Raw genomic sequence first — 15397 nt, forward strand, 5'->3', positions numbered from 1 at the left:
TCCCTCGGTAGTCTATTCCAATGATATATTGCCAAAAGTAATGGTGAATGACGGTACAGATTAGTGCGAGCAAAAAGGGGTTGCACTTTAAATGGGTGATCAAAACGCTGAAAAATAGTATGAGCTGCATTGATGTAAGATTCGCGGAACGCGGATCTACTATGATAAAGCGCGTGAAAATGTGATAACAAAGTTATTAGTCGGCGGTTTTGAAGGGAGGGCAATGAAAGTGATTCCTTGATGTCCGTAACACTGTAGTTTCGCGAGTATTTTTTTGTGATATATCTTGCTGCTTTATTTTGTAATGCTTCGAGTTGATCGATCAGATAGGTCTGATGCGGATTCCAAATAATGGATGCGTACTCTACCTTTGAACGAACAAGCGTAGTGTATGCTAATAACTTAGTAGCAGTGTTCGCCAAGTATAAGTTGCGTTTAATGAAGCCGAGTGTTTTGGATGGCTTACTGGTTATGGTATTAATGTGCTCGTTCCAAGATAAATCAGAGGATAAATGAACTCCGAGATATTTAAATGTGGCTACTTTCTCAACAGGGATTCCCTGAATCGTGTAATAGCTCAATTCTGGATTATGTGTTCTCGTGAACGTCATGGCCTTAGTTTTAGAAACGTTAATTTCCATTTGCCACTGGCAACACCAAAATGCGAGTTTGTCGAGGTCTACCTGTAATGAGTTCTTGTCTTCCGCGTTACTAATTTGTCTGTAGATGATACAGTCGTCTGCGAATAGCCTTATGGTAGAAGATAAAGTGTTTCCTATGTCGTTAATATAGATCAGAAATAATATTGGGCCCAGGACCGAACCCTGCGGTACACCGGATTTTACATGCGAAAGTGAAGATGACTACCCATTCACGTAGACTGATTGACTTCGGTTGGTTAAAAATTTAGCTATCCAATTTTTGATCCTACTGTTTATGTTAAGATTCGTTAGCTTCATTAATAAGCGGATGTGCGGAACTTTGTCAAATGCTTTTGCAAAATCAATAAATATAGCATCTATTTTTAGTCCACCATGAACGGCTTCGTGGAGGTCAGTTACTAATTCGAATAGTTGGGTTTCACAGGAACGACCACGAAGGAAACCATGCTGATTGCTAGCGAAGAAATTGTGATCTGATAGAAATTTCATGACGTTGGGTGATATGATGTGCTCTAGTAATTTACAACAGATGCTTGTTAATGATATTGGCCTGTAGTTTGAGACTAAGGAGGGATCACCAGATTTAAAAATGGGGATCACGCGTGCACACCTCCAGGCGTCAGGCACGCATCCTGTATTAACTGACTGTTGAAAAATAGCAACCAAGATACGTGATATAGCTGGTTTTGTAAGTTTTAGCAATTTTGCACAAATGTCATCTGGTCCGGGTGCCGAATTGACTGGTAGACAATCTATAGCGGCTTCTACACCTTCGCGAGTGATTATGAGGTCATTCATTGAAGTATTTAAGCTGATAAAGTTCAGATCTGGTGGCACTGGTTCTTCTGATGTGAAAACCGAACAGAAAAAATTGTTTAATTCTTCCGAAACATCGGACTGCAAAAGAGGCTCACCATCTTTCGTTATTGACACAAGAGATGATGACGATGGTTTCGGATTTACTACTTCCCAAAATTTTTTACAGTTGTTTTTTAACATCTGTGATAAGTCGTAGTTGTAAAATTTTTCCTTAGCTACTTCAATTTCTGCTTTGCAAAGTCTCGCCTGTTCGAGATAGCGCTCCCAGTCGTCGGCAGAGTTCGAAAGCTTTGCCCTTGAATACATTCTTTTCTTCTTATTAATACACCGCCTAACATGTGTTGTAAACCACGTGTTTTTGTTTGAAGATTTGATGGTAATTCTTGGAATATATCTTTCCTTCAATTCAGTGAGCGTCCTTTGAAAGATCTGCCAATTTTCGTTTGTATCACGCTCGGAAAAGGTTAATAAAAACTGCGTAGAAAATGTTAGTAGGTCGTTATTTAGTCCGCGTACATCCCCTCTGTTGTAATCGTATATGGTTTTCTTTGCATTACGAGGTTTTTCATATTTTATGGTGTACTCGCAGTGGATAACATTGTGGTCACTCATGCAGTCAAGGACGCGTACATACATGCTTTGTGGATCCGTAGTCAGTACAAGATCTAGAACTGAATCACCACGTGTGGAACATGATACCATTTGGCTCAAACTAAACAAAGAAAGAACATCAAGAAACTGCCTACATTCATGCCGTCTTGCGCCCTCGACGGGTTTGCATGTCGGCCAGTCAATTCCGGGATAGTTAAAGTCACCTGCAAGTATTATTTCCGATGACGGATAGTTGCTTTGAATAATGCTTAAAGAATCATGAAGGCATTCAACAAAGTCAGCTGAAGAACTGGCTGGCCGATAGCAAACCCCGATAACGCAAGTTACAGATGGCGATAAACGGAGTGCGATCCACAATATTTCGAGGACGGAAAAAGTGTCGACAAGATGCGCACTGAACTTCTTGTTTACAGCAATTATGACGCCACCGCCTCGAGATGTGCTTCTGTCTTTTCTAAACAAGGAAAAACTATTCGAAAGCAATAGTTCGCTGTCAGCTACATCAGAGCAAAGCCAAGTTTCGGTACCAAGTACTATGTCCGCGGAACAGCATTCAATAAAGGCTTGCAGATGATCTTGTTTGTTTAACAGACTTCGGAAATTTGATACTATGATTGACAAGGTGTTATTCGGATGGGTTCTTTCAGGTTCATTCGTTTGTTCTACGTGTCTGGTGGTCTGGGAGAACTACCACCTTATTGGCCGAGGAATCAAACGTATAGTGCTTATTGGCAAGAATTAGTTTATCAAAAGCTAGCTTGAATTTTTCGTTGGGTTGGCGGTTAGTCCGAGCAAAATCGCGGAGTTTATTTCTGATGTGCCGCAAGCGCGGTGAAAAGTCTTCTTCTACCCACACTCGAGCAGATGCAACGTCTTTAAGCTTGAATGCATTCCTCAGGATATGGTTTTTATCCTTAAAATTCAAAAACTTAACTATTATAGGGCGATTATATCCCGACTTTTCCTGTCCCAGTCTGTGAGCCCTTTCAAAACCACTAGGCTGCATGTCGAATGTATTCGTTATAAACTCTGTAATTAATTTTTCCGTGTCATTCCACTTCTCAGTTCTTTCCTCGGGAATGCCCTTGAATATAAGGTTGTTCCGCCGCATTCGGTTGTTCAGATCATCCACGGCAAGATTGGCTTGTTCAATTTGTTTAAGTTCAATGGTTCGAACCTGATCCCGAGTTTCCTGCAGAAGCATCCCCACTGTGGATACATCTTTGTGAACGCTGTCAACCGTTTCTAGGCGCTGTTCAATTTGTGACAACCGTCTTTTGACATCTGTAATATTCGACTGGATGTCCTTGAGTTTGACGCACATGTCTTTCTGAGATTTTTCATTAGCCGCCGAAAGTTCTTTGAGAAAATTCATAATTTGATCTACCTTGTCAGGACCTGGGTTTGTTTCGACGTTCCCGGCACAGATGATCAGGTGCGCGACACAGAACAAAACTACGAACAGTTGTACCCCAGCCTTCGATCTACGACACACCGTTGCTGGCCGTAGCCATACGGGTGAGCACGATTTAGTGATTCTACTAAGCGTGACGAAACAGCCGATCCTGGCGTGGTAGGTACATAGATCAATGCCCATGTCTGTTCAAAAAATCTTACACAACTTCAATTGGGGTTTGCAGCCAAATAGGGATCACGAAATGCGCCAAAGCGCTGCAGACTCACCTACAACGAGTGAAAGCAACAGTTTTAGCGCTGTGAAACTGGCTGCAAATCCCGTTTGACGTTTGCCGCTGAGGCTTCTTATACTTGGCTTGAGGGCGCTGCGGTGCGTGCCGGTATCACCTGCGCGGGATTGCACGACGATGGCTCCCACGACGCAAGGTGATATGAGTCCAGGACACGAGGCAGCAGCTTTTTTGCTCGATGGGTGGCAGTCGGCCGGTGCTTGCGCAATCAGCCGATCGTAGCAGCGACTAACAGGCGTCTCACACGGTCACACGCAGGTTCCTCACCTACAACGAGTGAAAGCAACAGTTTTAGCGCTGTGAAACTGGCTGCAAATCCCGTTTGACGTTTGCCGCTGGGGCTTCTTATACTTGGCTTGAGGGCGCTGCGGTGCGTGCCGGTATCACCTGCGCGGGATTGCACGACGATGGCTCCCACGACGCAAGGTGATATGAGTCCAGGACACGAGGCAGCAGCTTTTGTGCTCGATGGGTGGCAGTCGGCCGGTGCTTGCGCAATCAGCCGATCGTAGCAGCGACTAACAGGCGTCTCACAGGGTCACACGCAGGTTCCTCACCTACAACGAGTGAAAGCGACAGTTTTAGCGCTGTGAAACTGGCTGCAAATCCCTTGTTTGGTGCTCCTCTGGAATGTGCTTTCCTGCTTCTGCATTCCTCAATTAGCTGTGCTGCGCTTCGAAGTGGTTTGGGGAACTCGAAGTAATCGCAGGAAACAGCTCCATATCTAACACCCTGGAGTAAGGGCGCCTCCCGCACAAGCAGAAAGACACCTGCTTGTCCTTTCCTATTTTTTTCAATAAATGTTTCTGCTCCTCCTCCTTCCACTCGCTTGTAGTTCCGCAGAACAGGCTTTGCCGGCAAGATGTAAGTATAACATTGTTGTAAAGGTGCCCGCACACCAATTTTCGTGTTCGGCAAGTATGCTATCTAAATAAATGAAGAAGTTCGTGACATTCGTACAAAAAGGAGATGACAAAATGAAGAGCAGTGAGGGACTACGAAGGTCAACGAAGCCCCCACAAAATTTGCGTTGGTTGCCACACCTTCCGCTGCCCGAGTCTAATGCGGTAATTACGGAGCGGAAATGAGAACTTGCAGCATCATTCGGCGCTAAGCAGTTTGTGAGAGCTGATTAAGAAGTGTTAGGCATGAAGAGGTCTCTTCTCTTCCTGTTTTGTCGCGACTGAGACTTTCGAAAGTCTGCCTATTCGATGCCACTTCAACGCACTTCCTGTTACTCTGATTATTTACCAACATTTACTATTTTAATTAGCATTATTATTTTGTTAAACGCGCCCGGAAGCGCCCAGTCATTATAATAGGCGAGTGGGTACGAGGGAATCAACAGAACTTGAACAGCCCATATAAAACTAAGCAGTGAACGACAGCGCGCATATATGAGCAGTACTTGTGCAAGAAAGATAAAATTAAATACTCATTGATTACTTGCAAAATGCAGAAATAGAGGCCCTCATACTATATTAGGTTAGGCATTCCATTGAGAATCAGATCGAAAAAAGAGACAAAAATCTTTGTCTACTTTCTCTGCCATATACTTCTTCCCGCAGGTGCACTGATTTTTTATGTGTCCGCTGAAATGAAACCACCAGATTCTATAATTAAAGGCCAACAGAAAAAGACAGAAACTGCACATTTTCCGCGTAGCGAGTCCTGCAACCACTTGCTATCAATATTGTAGATTCCTGCAAATTTCACCTGAATTGAACGCTGAATTAAGCTTCTACGCACGCGAGAAAAAAAATTCGTTGACGCATGTATGCAGTTTCTCGGTCACTTAATCAGGACACTATCAGGCGAAATAGCAATAACACAATGGAACAGTGGGAGGCACAACTCGCCGGTTACGACTTGGCAGGACGAAATTTCTTAATTAGTCAGGAAAGGCAGGCGGCAGGGGCCAGAGGGACCCTGGACTGGGGGGATCGGCCACCCCTCCATAATATCTTTTCCTGTCAAATACATCTATTTTTGCAGGGTGTTTCAGTGAACACTTTCAAAAACCTTTAGAAGTTGCCTGTGTCAGATAACACAGTTCTAGTTCATGAGCTGGTCTACTCGAAGCGGTGGACAATGCATGCACAAAAAATTGAGATGCAAAATCGACTGAATAATGAAAATTCACTAACTAAATTTTTAACTAATTAAATTATGGCCCATATTGCGACTTACAAGTTCTAGCCGGGGAGTTCGCATGGCGGATCCCCTTGGAACGGGTTTTGAAGATGACACCAGTTTCGAGATATAAATTCCTGAACTTTGCGGAGAAACGCATTGGCCTTCCGGTTAGTTTGTTAACAAAACGTCGTTTCATGCACTGAAGCATACACGTAATTGGAACGCTAATGTATTTCTCCGCAAAGTTCGCGAATTTATACCACTAAACTGGTGCTGTCCTGAGAATTCGTTCCAAGTGGAGCTGGCTCACGAGGTCCACTGCAAGAATTTGTAAATTGCAATGTGAGTCATAACACAATTACCTGGAAAGTTAATTAGTCAATTTTTGTTAACCAGTAGATTTTGCATTTCAATTTGTTGTGCAAATAGAATTGAGCTATCTGCCACAGACACCACAGACAACCTTCAAAAAATGTTGACAGGGCTCGCTGAAACACACCATGATATATAAATAAATAAATATATATATATATATATATATATATATATATATATATATATATATATATATATATATATATATATATATATATATATATATATAAAACAACAAGAAGTTGAGCTAGTTGATTAGGTTTCATAATGCAAAAAAGGGTAAGGCGTGCAGACACGGATACAAGAGAGGTGGACAACTTGAATGTTGACTATCAGCTGAAGGAGCACTAAGGCGAAAAATGAAAGAAGACACAAAATTCATCTGCGCATGCTCTGGAATGGTCGCACCACGTGTCAGTCGTGTAGACGTGCCGGTATGATACCAGCATACACATATTTATTTATTTATTTATTTACGCACTGCAGCTTCTACTTGTGAGGTAAATTTGGACAACGACTGATGGCGATCATAGCAGGATCAAGTCTGTTCCAATGAGCTACTGTAAGAGGAAAGAATGAATACTTAAACATGTCGTTATTGCATGTGTAGTCAGGGTAAAGTGTGCGCATGTTTGTCACGCGTTTTTCGCGCCCCAGAAAATAAAATGTATCTGGACGCTTCTATCTTAGAGTAATTATTTAGAAGCAGAAACAAGAACTTCAGGCGAATATGTTCTGCTCTGGTAGATAGCGTTTGCAATCCAGAGTCTGTTAGAAGATTAATCGGTGAGTCAGCGCGTTTATATTTTTTGGGAATGAATCTTACATCCTTTCTTCGTACTGCCTCTAATTTTGTTATGTTAGTTGCATGAGAAAACCAGGCTGTGTTTGCATATTCGAGACCTGGCCTAACGAACGTTGTGTAAGCCAGTAGCTTCGTTGATGTCGTAGAGAGCGCAAGGCTTCTTTTGAGGAAGAATAATTTGCGTAATATTCCTGCGGTGATGTTCCAAATACGTTTATCCCACCTGAGGTCTCAGGTTAAGGTACCTGCCAGGTATTTATGCTGTTCAAATTTAGTAAGTGGTATGCCGTTAATCTCATAAGTAAAGTTAGACGGTCTTGTTTTCCTTGTTGCGGTCATGTCCACAGACCTTTTTTACCTTAATTGATATCCGCCAATTAGAGCACCAAACAGCTAGAGTGTTGAGGGATGTATTAAGTGCGATGTGGTCGCTATAATTAGCGATCACGCTATAAATAACGCAGTCATAGGCGAACAGCGAATAAATACATATACATATATATATATATATATATATATATATATATATATATATATATATATATATATATATATATATATATATATATATATATATTTCTAAATGGGGCCGTTGAAGTTTGATTTCACGCTAACATCGCCCAGTCGTTGGAGGAGCCCGCTATGGAACTCGCATGCATTGCAGTTGTAGTCAAGACGAGAAGCACCCACGTTATGCATACGCAAAAATGAAGGGGCCTGGCATTCATAGCATTTGGCAAAAGCTAATAAAGTTCAGTTGCAGTTATTTTCCATATCCTTTTGTGACTGAACGAAACTTTTAACGGTACGATCAATGAAACCTACACTCCTTAGAAACGTTCATTTTCCGTCAATATAGGGGAATCTCTTTATTTTGCAGCACTAAGGTAAACATTGATTTGGTACACATTGATTCACTCGTCCGAAGGAGGACTTAGCTACATTAGCAGGCCTAATGGTTAATGTTTTCTGTTATTAGGCTCGCTTTCAAACTTCAACACTTCCTCTTGCTGGTTTGCGGTTCGACAACTCATGATAGCCCTCATCTTGCATCCTTTAGCACGCAAAAGAGGCAAGAAATACCTTCCAAAAGAAAGTTTCCTTCTTACTTTATATGGTCACCATAACACGAAAACATGCTTTCCTCCTTTTGAAGTTAACAGCATACGTTGTGTTTAGTAAACCGAGAAACAGAAACTGTGCCTTATGTTTGGCGGCGAAGGTCCAGTGAATGTGTAACTCTAAAGACATGTATGTCTAAAAGACATACATGCAGTCTCACTGCGAGACTATTTCCAAGTACTCGCATTAATGCTACTCGAGCCATGTACCGCAAGTGCACGTGAATAGCCAGTTATTAAGGTCGTCATGAAGTCCAGCCATTAGGGGCTCCGTAAATGTTTTACCTAAAGCAGCGTGCGCAGCAGTTTGTTTAACGAGCGCATAGCCGCAATGCAGGAGGTCGAGAACTGAGGCTCGAAGAGCTCTAAGATGTGCAAGGTGACGCCGCAGGTTGGATAGTTACTTAGATGGAGAAAATTTTAGGAAATTATCAAGACGACAATCCTATTTGTTGCGCCTTCCAGCCAGTGGGAAGAACCGGTCGTGCGGTGCGCGTCGCGTTTTCCAAGTGCAAACATGCATGCAAAAGAAAAAAAGCACCGAGGGGCTGGGATGTAACTTTCTTGGCATGAAAGAGAGGATCATTCGGTGTTTTGATGGCAGCGATACTTTTCTTTAGCACTTAAGAAACTCTGCAAGAGGCTTTCGGCTTGCCTGTGACTTTTGTCGCGTAGTGCTGGTAAGGCCTGTCTGTAATTGTGCGACCTCAGCGATCCCATCTTCGCATCTTGGATGTAGCGACGCGAGCTTACATAGCAGAACCCCCTTCTACGCGCGCGGACACACACACACACACACACACACACACACACACACACACACACACACACACACACACACACACACACACACACACACACACACACACACACACACACACACACACACACACACACACACACACACACACACACACACACACACACACACACACACACACACACACACACACACACACACACACACACACACACACACACACACACACACACACACACACACACACACACACACACACACACACACACACACACACACACACACACACACACACACACACACACACACACACACACACACACACACACACACACACACACACACACACACACACACACACACACACACACACACACACACACACACACACACACACACACACACACACACACACACACACACACACACACACACACACACACACACACACACACACACACACACACACACACACACACACACACACACACACACACACACACACACACACACACACACACACACACACACACACACACACACACACACACACACACACACACACACACACACACACACACACACACACACACACACACACACACACACACACACACACACACACACACACACACACACACACACACACACACACACACACACACACACACACACACACACACACACACACACACACACACACACACACACACACACACACACACACACACACACACACACACACACACACACACACACACACACACACACACACACACACACACACACACACACACACACACACACACACACACACACACACACACACACACACACACACACACACACACACACACACACACACACACACACACACACACACACACACACACACACACACACACACGCACACGCACACACACACACACACACACACACACACACACACACACACACACACACACGCAAGCACGCGTTTGTACACCTTAGACTCTATCTAAGAAGACTATGTCACAGGGTAGAAAAACTAATCAGAGTGCACGTAATGCTTATACTAGGATGGCAGCAATTAAAGATTGTTATTATTTGCGCTTACTAAATATATAAGTGATAATAGGGTGAGGTGCGGATGAACGGAAGTAGCACTAAAACGCTAGTTTTTCTTGTACAGGAAACCCCAAGGGGACAAAAAGATAGCACTTAGAAGGCGATGGTAATTCACGGAAGTGCATATTCGAATGCGTTATGTTTTATACCGAGTATTATGTATATTGGGCTTACAAAATCTCTGGTTCAATTTTCGATAAGCCGTCGTCTTCGGTTGCGTAATCGAAAAGCGTGTACGTGCGCAACTAGTAGGCTTAAGCCGCCGTTAGCAGATATGGCAAAGAAAAAAGAACCCGTTTTGCAGCTTTTCAGCTGCTTAATATATTGTAAGCTCTTTCCCAACAGCATTCTTAGTTAAAATCATAGAAATTGGGCGCCTTATTGTAAAACAAAAATATAGCATTTTTCTGCAATAACTAATGTGATATATAGCTCTGTATGTTAGAGTAATTTGCTTCCGACCGCAGCATTGCAGAGCAACTGGCCGCTCAAGGCACTTTGCGTGTATACGCGAACATCTTTCACACTCGCAAATAATTTTTATGCAGCAAGTATTGAGCAACAGAAAGCTGGATTGGGAGTTCTTCATGTTGCTCTACAATTTTCTCATTGATACTTTTTAACTAATTATAATATTTGAGAAGCTTATTTATGTATATGACTAATTATGAAATTAGACGGAATGCAAAAAAGTATTCCGAGTACCTCCAAGCAACGGCAAACAATATTACCTAGGTTCTGTCCAGCTACGTGGCTTTTGCATATATTTAAATCTCTGTGCATGGTAGTTGGGGCACCCTGTATATTACGTCGACAAGAGTACGAAGGCCTCACGCTCAGGTCTGCACTTACCTATGACGTCATTCTACACCTGCAACACATTTAGTATTACTTGATCCTCACCATTCTTAAGAAATGCATGGTCTTGCTGAAGCCGACTATTCTCATTAGGTCACTCATTAAACGTGTTTTCCGTTGAAATTCAGTGCCATCAATTTTTTTTCTTTGGGTGCGAAAGCTGCTTCTCGCGTCTCCCCATGCAACTGAAAACAAGACTGAACCTATTTTAGTACACGGTTATTGGCACAGCGCCGAGACAATTAATTTGAGCAGGGGCCTCGGAACAATGACACTAATAAGGTTTCCTAAGTGCTGCGGCCAAACGCACACCTTCCACAGCTGCCTTTGCATGCATGCGCAATCGAGTGCATTTAAAGATTGTGTATGTTATAGATGAGATGGTGTGCTAGATATCGCAGTTTGAGACTTTCTGCCATCCTCCCTTCCTTTAATTCCTTTAATGATTCCTTTAACGAGAAATGGAGTGCCATTGTGACTCAGTTTGTCAGTTCTATGCCTGAGTAAGGGGCCAATGTCGCTTTGAATATCGGAATAGAAGGTTGTGTAGCACTCGACATGGTGCTCAGGAAGGAGCGCAATATTAGTGACCGTATAAAGCAGACATAGAGCAAAAAAAGGTTTATATGTAGAGAGATGTAATCCCACTAATCTATAGAGCAAACAAAGAAAAACAAAGAAAGAAAGAAAGAAAGCTGCGGCGTGGGGGTCGTAATAAGTGCATTCTCTGAAAATAATTTCTAATAAACAACGACAGCACTTTTCAAAGCAAACTTGGTTAAAGAGATTTAGAACACAGGCAAAAACACTTCATCGAATAAGCTTCAAGAGTACCACCTTGCGTTCTCGAAAGGTGTTCTACGTCACCCAGGTTATTCAGAAAATAATGATCGCTAAAGTATTACTTTTAGCCTTCCATGGTATATACTGCAATATGTAAATTCACACGTATAAGTAACATTATCTGTTATGCGAACGACACATTGACTGTCGAAACGATGCACATGACTGAATGCCACAATCGCCTTGAAAACGTACTATTTCTCTACCCTCCCCTTGTTCCTATCTTCTATTTCTATGTTTCTCTCTTCTCGTTTGTGAAGAGCAGGCCGGCGTTGCGCCCCTTCCGGTGGCAGTTGCCAGCCTGCTCCTGGCTTTCCCTTTCCGGCCATGTGTGTGTGTGTTTTCAAAACAAGTAATAATAATATACGCAATCACGGACACAATACTGCACACATAAGGCACGCAATCAAGCTCACTGTTCTTAATTCACTGTTCTTAATCATTCTTCGAAAATGCGTATCTAGCACTACAAGTGTGGCAACAGTACAGAAATCACTATCGTAGTGTATAGCACTTGTTCTGTATGTCTCCTTTTCTTTCCGTTGCTTATGAAGTTTCACCGCTAAACACTAGAAAATGTCTTACCAACAAAACAAGAACTGAATAATGGCATGATACATAATTCAAATGTCATGATGCTTTCGCCATATGCATCTCCATGTATCATATTAATAGCTGAAGTTTTTACGATAAGAACAGTAAAGGTGTCGCAAAACGTTGCTTTGACCAGTAAGCGTGAATTGAGGCGGGTTTAGCTCGAAAGGACGCATTTTTGATATGAAATAGTATTCCGCGAATTGGCAGAATTCCGAGTGTGTTTTGAGATTTCTATTTAAGGTATTGTGTTATTCACAAATTGGCATTAGCAGCTGCAGTATGGCTACAGACGCCATCAGTGGCTGATTTCTGGAGCTGCTTCCTGCTTTGCACACAGCTATGGTTTTGCGCGTCCTATAAAACTATACTAAACCGCCACTTCGTGCACTATTGCGTATATAAAGAGCGAATCGCTTCCTCACAGAAAAGCCGGTGTCAGTACTGACGCAGGAGAAAGTTAATGATTTACGCAGTCACATGCAACGCTTATAACATTATATGCGCTTGGAATATTGCGCATGCATATCGTCTGGAACACAGAAAGAGGCACATAGGCAACAATAACCGAAAGCAACCAGCTTCTGTTGTCACATCTAACTCAGGGAAGTGTCGTTGACTGCGGCTGAACACCGTGGACAATAGCACATATAGCATATAACAGCGCGTTCTAACCGCTAAGCGCTACTTGTTTACAACCTACACAGAAAAAACGCCGATAGATTTGAAATTAATGTCACCAAAACTGAACTAAAGAAGCAAGTGTATTTGCTGTCAGATGCGCCATTAGCACATACGTTGGGCTGCATTCGTGGGTTCATTTCCAGCGTAGGGAAATAATACATGCTAAAACTCTCCGGAGGTGGTTGACGTGGGCTAAACTTTGTGTACTACAGCTTCAGAAGCTTTCTTCGCTGTTATCCTTTAGTGCATCGCAACCAAATAGACGCGTCTAGATCGCGGATACGCCCTTGCGTATGGGTATTTTCAACGAGTGGCAGACTGCTCGGCTACTGGTCGAAAGACAGCGGAGAAATTTGCCGCTTTCACGTCCTCGACACACAATCCCTGAAAATCTTGGCATATTCAGTTCACTTGACATTAATGCCAGTATCGGTGTCATGTCGGCCGAATTGCTCCAGTTAAACCTGCGAAAGCTACACAAAAAGCAAACGCAGAAAAAAAAATCAGGAACGCAACACTCTCATATAACGTATTGACGGCTAACTTGAACTAAATGAAAATAAATACTCACTGTTGCCTACCGCAAAGGACTCACTGTGGCCGCAGGCTTGAGACAAACTGCACAAGGCTAGCAGTAGTTGCCTGTTTTAGTATAATAATATGATTATGCGCACTGCCAAAAAAAAAGAAGAATGGTTCGAAAAGAAAACCAACCTTGGCTTATCTCTCTTGCGTAAACATGGCAGAGCGCATGAGGGAACGTATTTGACCGTTTCTTTCGATTCGAAAGTCTGACATACCCCACTAAGCGGAAAATCCGGCGAGCGTCTGGCGTTAATATCAGGTGGTGAAAAACGCACGTGTCCAAATAATTACGCAACGTTTCCGGTGTTGGACCTGCTGTGGCTCGCCCTGCGATATCCCACAGGGAACAGCCACCGCCTCAGAGGGACGCTGTAGCGCACACGAGAAAAAAATTACTAAACCGTCTGACCATTCTTTTTAATAAGGTATCTTCTTCTTGCCCAATTCGAAAAATGAGTTGACCCGCGTTCAAAACCGACTGGGCCCTTTACTAACGTTGACTTAACCCACAACTTGAAAATTTAGTTTGCCCAATCGGAAAATTTACCTCAAGTTCGAAACCGCCCTGGCGCAATCCAAAAAATTGACTTGGCCTACCACCGATCTTTACTTCATCCAATTCGTAAATTCTGTTCACCTACGTTCAAAACGGACATGGCGCATTCCCGTAATTGACTTGGCCCACCACCGAAACATCGGTGGCCCACCATCAAATATGTCTTTGCCCTATTCGAGCATATGAACAAGGGAAAATTATCGCTTGGACGAGTCATATTGATCTCGCATTTAGTGCACGTAAGGAGACTTACTGCCTCTGCAACTTTCTTTTATAGCCTCCAAACAGAGCAATATCTCTGTTCCTAGAGGACAGTGCTACATACGACAGCACAACGTCGTTTTGACACAGGCCCATGCACAGCATTTCAGTTTTCCACAGCGCCGACTCCTAAAGCAGAGCGCAATACTAGAGCCAGGCTGGTAATAGTGTAGTCATAGCCATTCTAGCACCGTGCCAGTGAACTCCAACAAAAAAGAATAAATTTTAATAACTGTGTTATTGTGTGCGCCGATGCGCCTGCAGACGTCCTGTTTTCAGACAGTTAAATTACCATCGTTTTCAAAGGTAATCTAGCGTTTATTCAGCGAAACGTTGTCATCCATCCCAGTGATTTCCAGCGAGTTGCAGTGTCTCCAGGGCAACGCAGTGTCGAAACACGCAGCCGTGTTTCACTGGGATGCCATGGAAATCAGTGATATTGCAACGGTGAATTTCTCAGAATTTCTTTTTTATGTAAGAGGAATAACTCATTTATTCAGGGCCAATTTTTTTATCTGTGGGATACTGGTGCTCAACGGCCATTAAAGGCATCCTCTGGGTGAGCTGCCATGTTTGCCCACACATCTGGTATTTCACGAAATGCTAAGTTCCTTCAGAAATAGCGAAAACAGATTATCGTGCGATTTTCGCTGGTTCACTGCATCACAAAAAGTCACACATTTGAAGATGAGTTGATGCAATACTTATTCGAGTAACTGCGCGTATTAGATTATTAGCTTTTGATCAAAATTAGTCACGTTATTGATGACAGCGCAAGACATGAAGTGTGCCATGCGGGTAGCTCATAACCGTTCCTGCTATTGCAAGAAGTTGACGCTGCTACTTTTTAGAGGTTACGAATTAAGGCCCAATTTCACACAGCACAGCAAATATTGAAGAGTTGAAAAGCGCA

The sequence above is a fragment of the Dermacentor albipictus genome, chromosome 1 (genome assembly GCF_038994185.2).
Source record: "Dermacentor albipictus isolate Rhodes 1998 colony chromosome 1, USDA_Dalb.pri_finalv2, whole genome shotgun sequence".
Classification (NCBI taxonomy): domain Eukaryota; kingdom Metazoa; phylum Arthropoda; class Arachnida; order Ixodida; family Ixodidae; genus Dermacentor; species Dermacentor albipictus.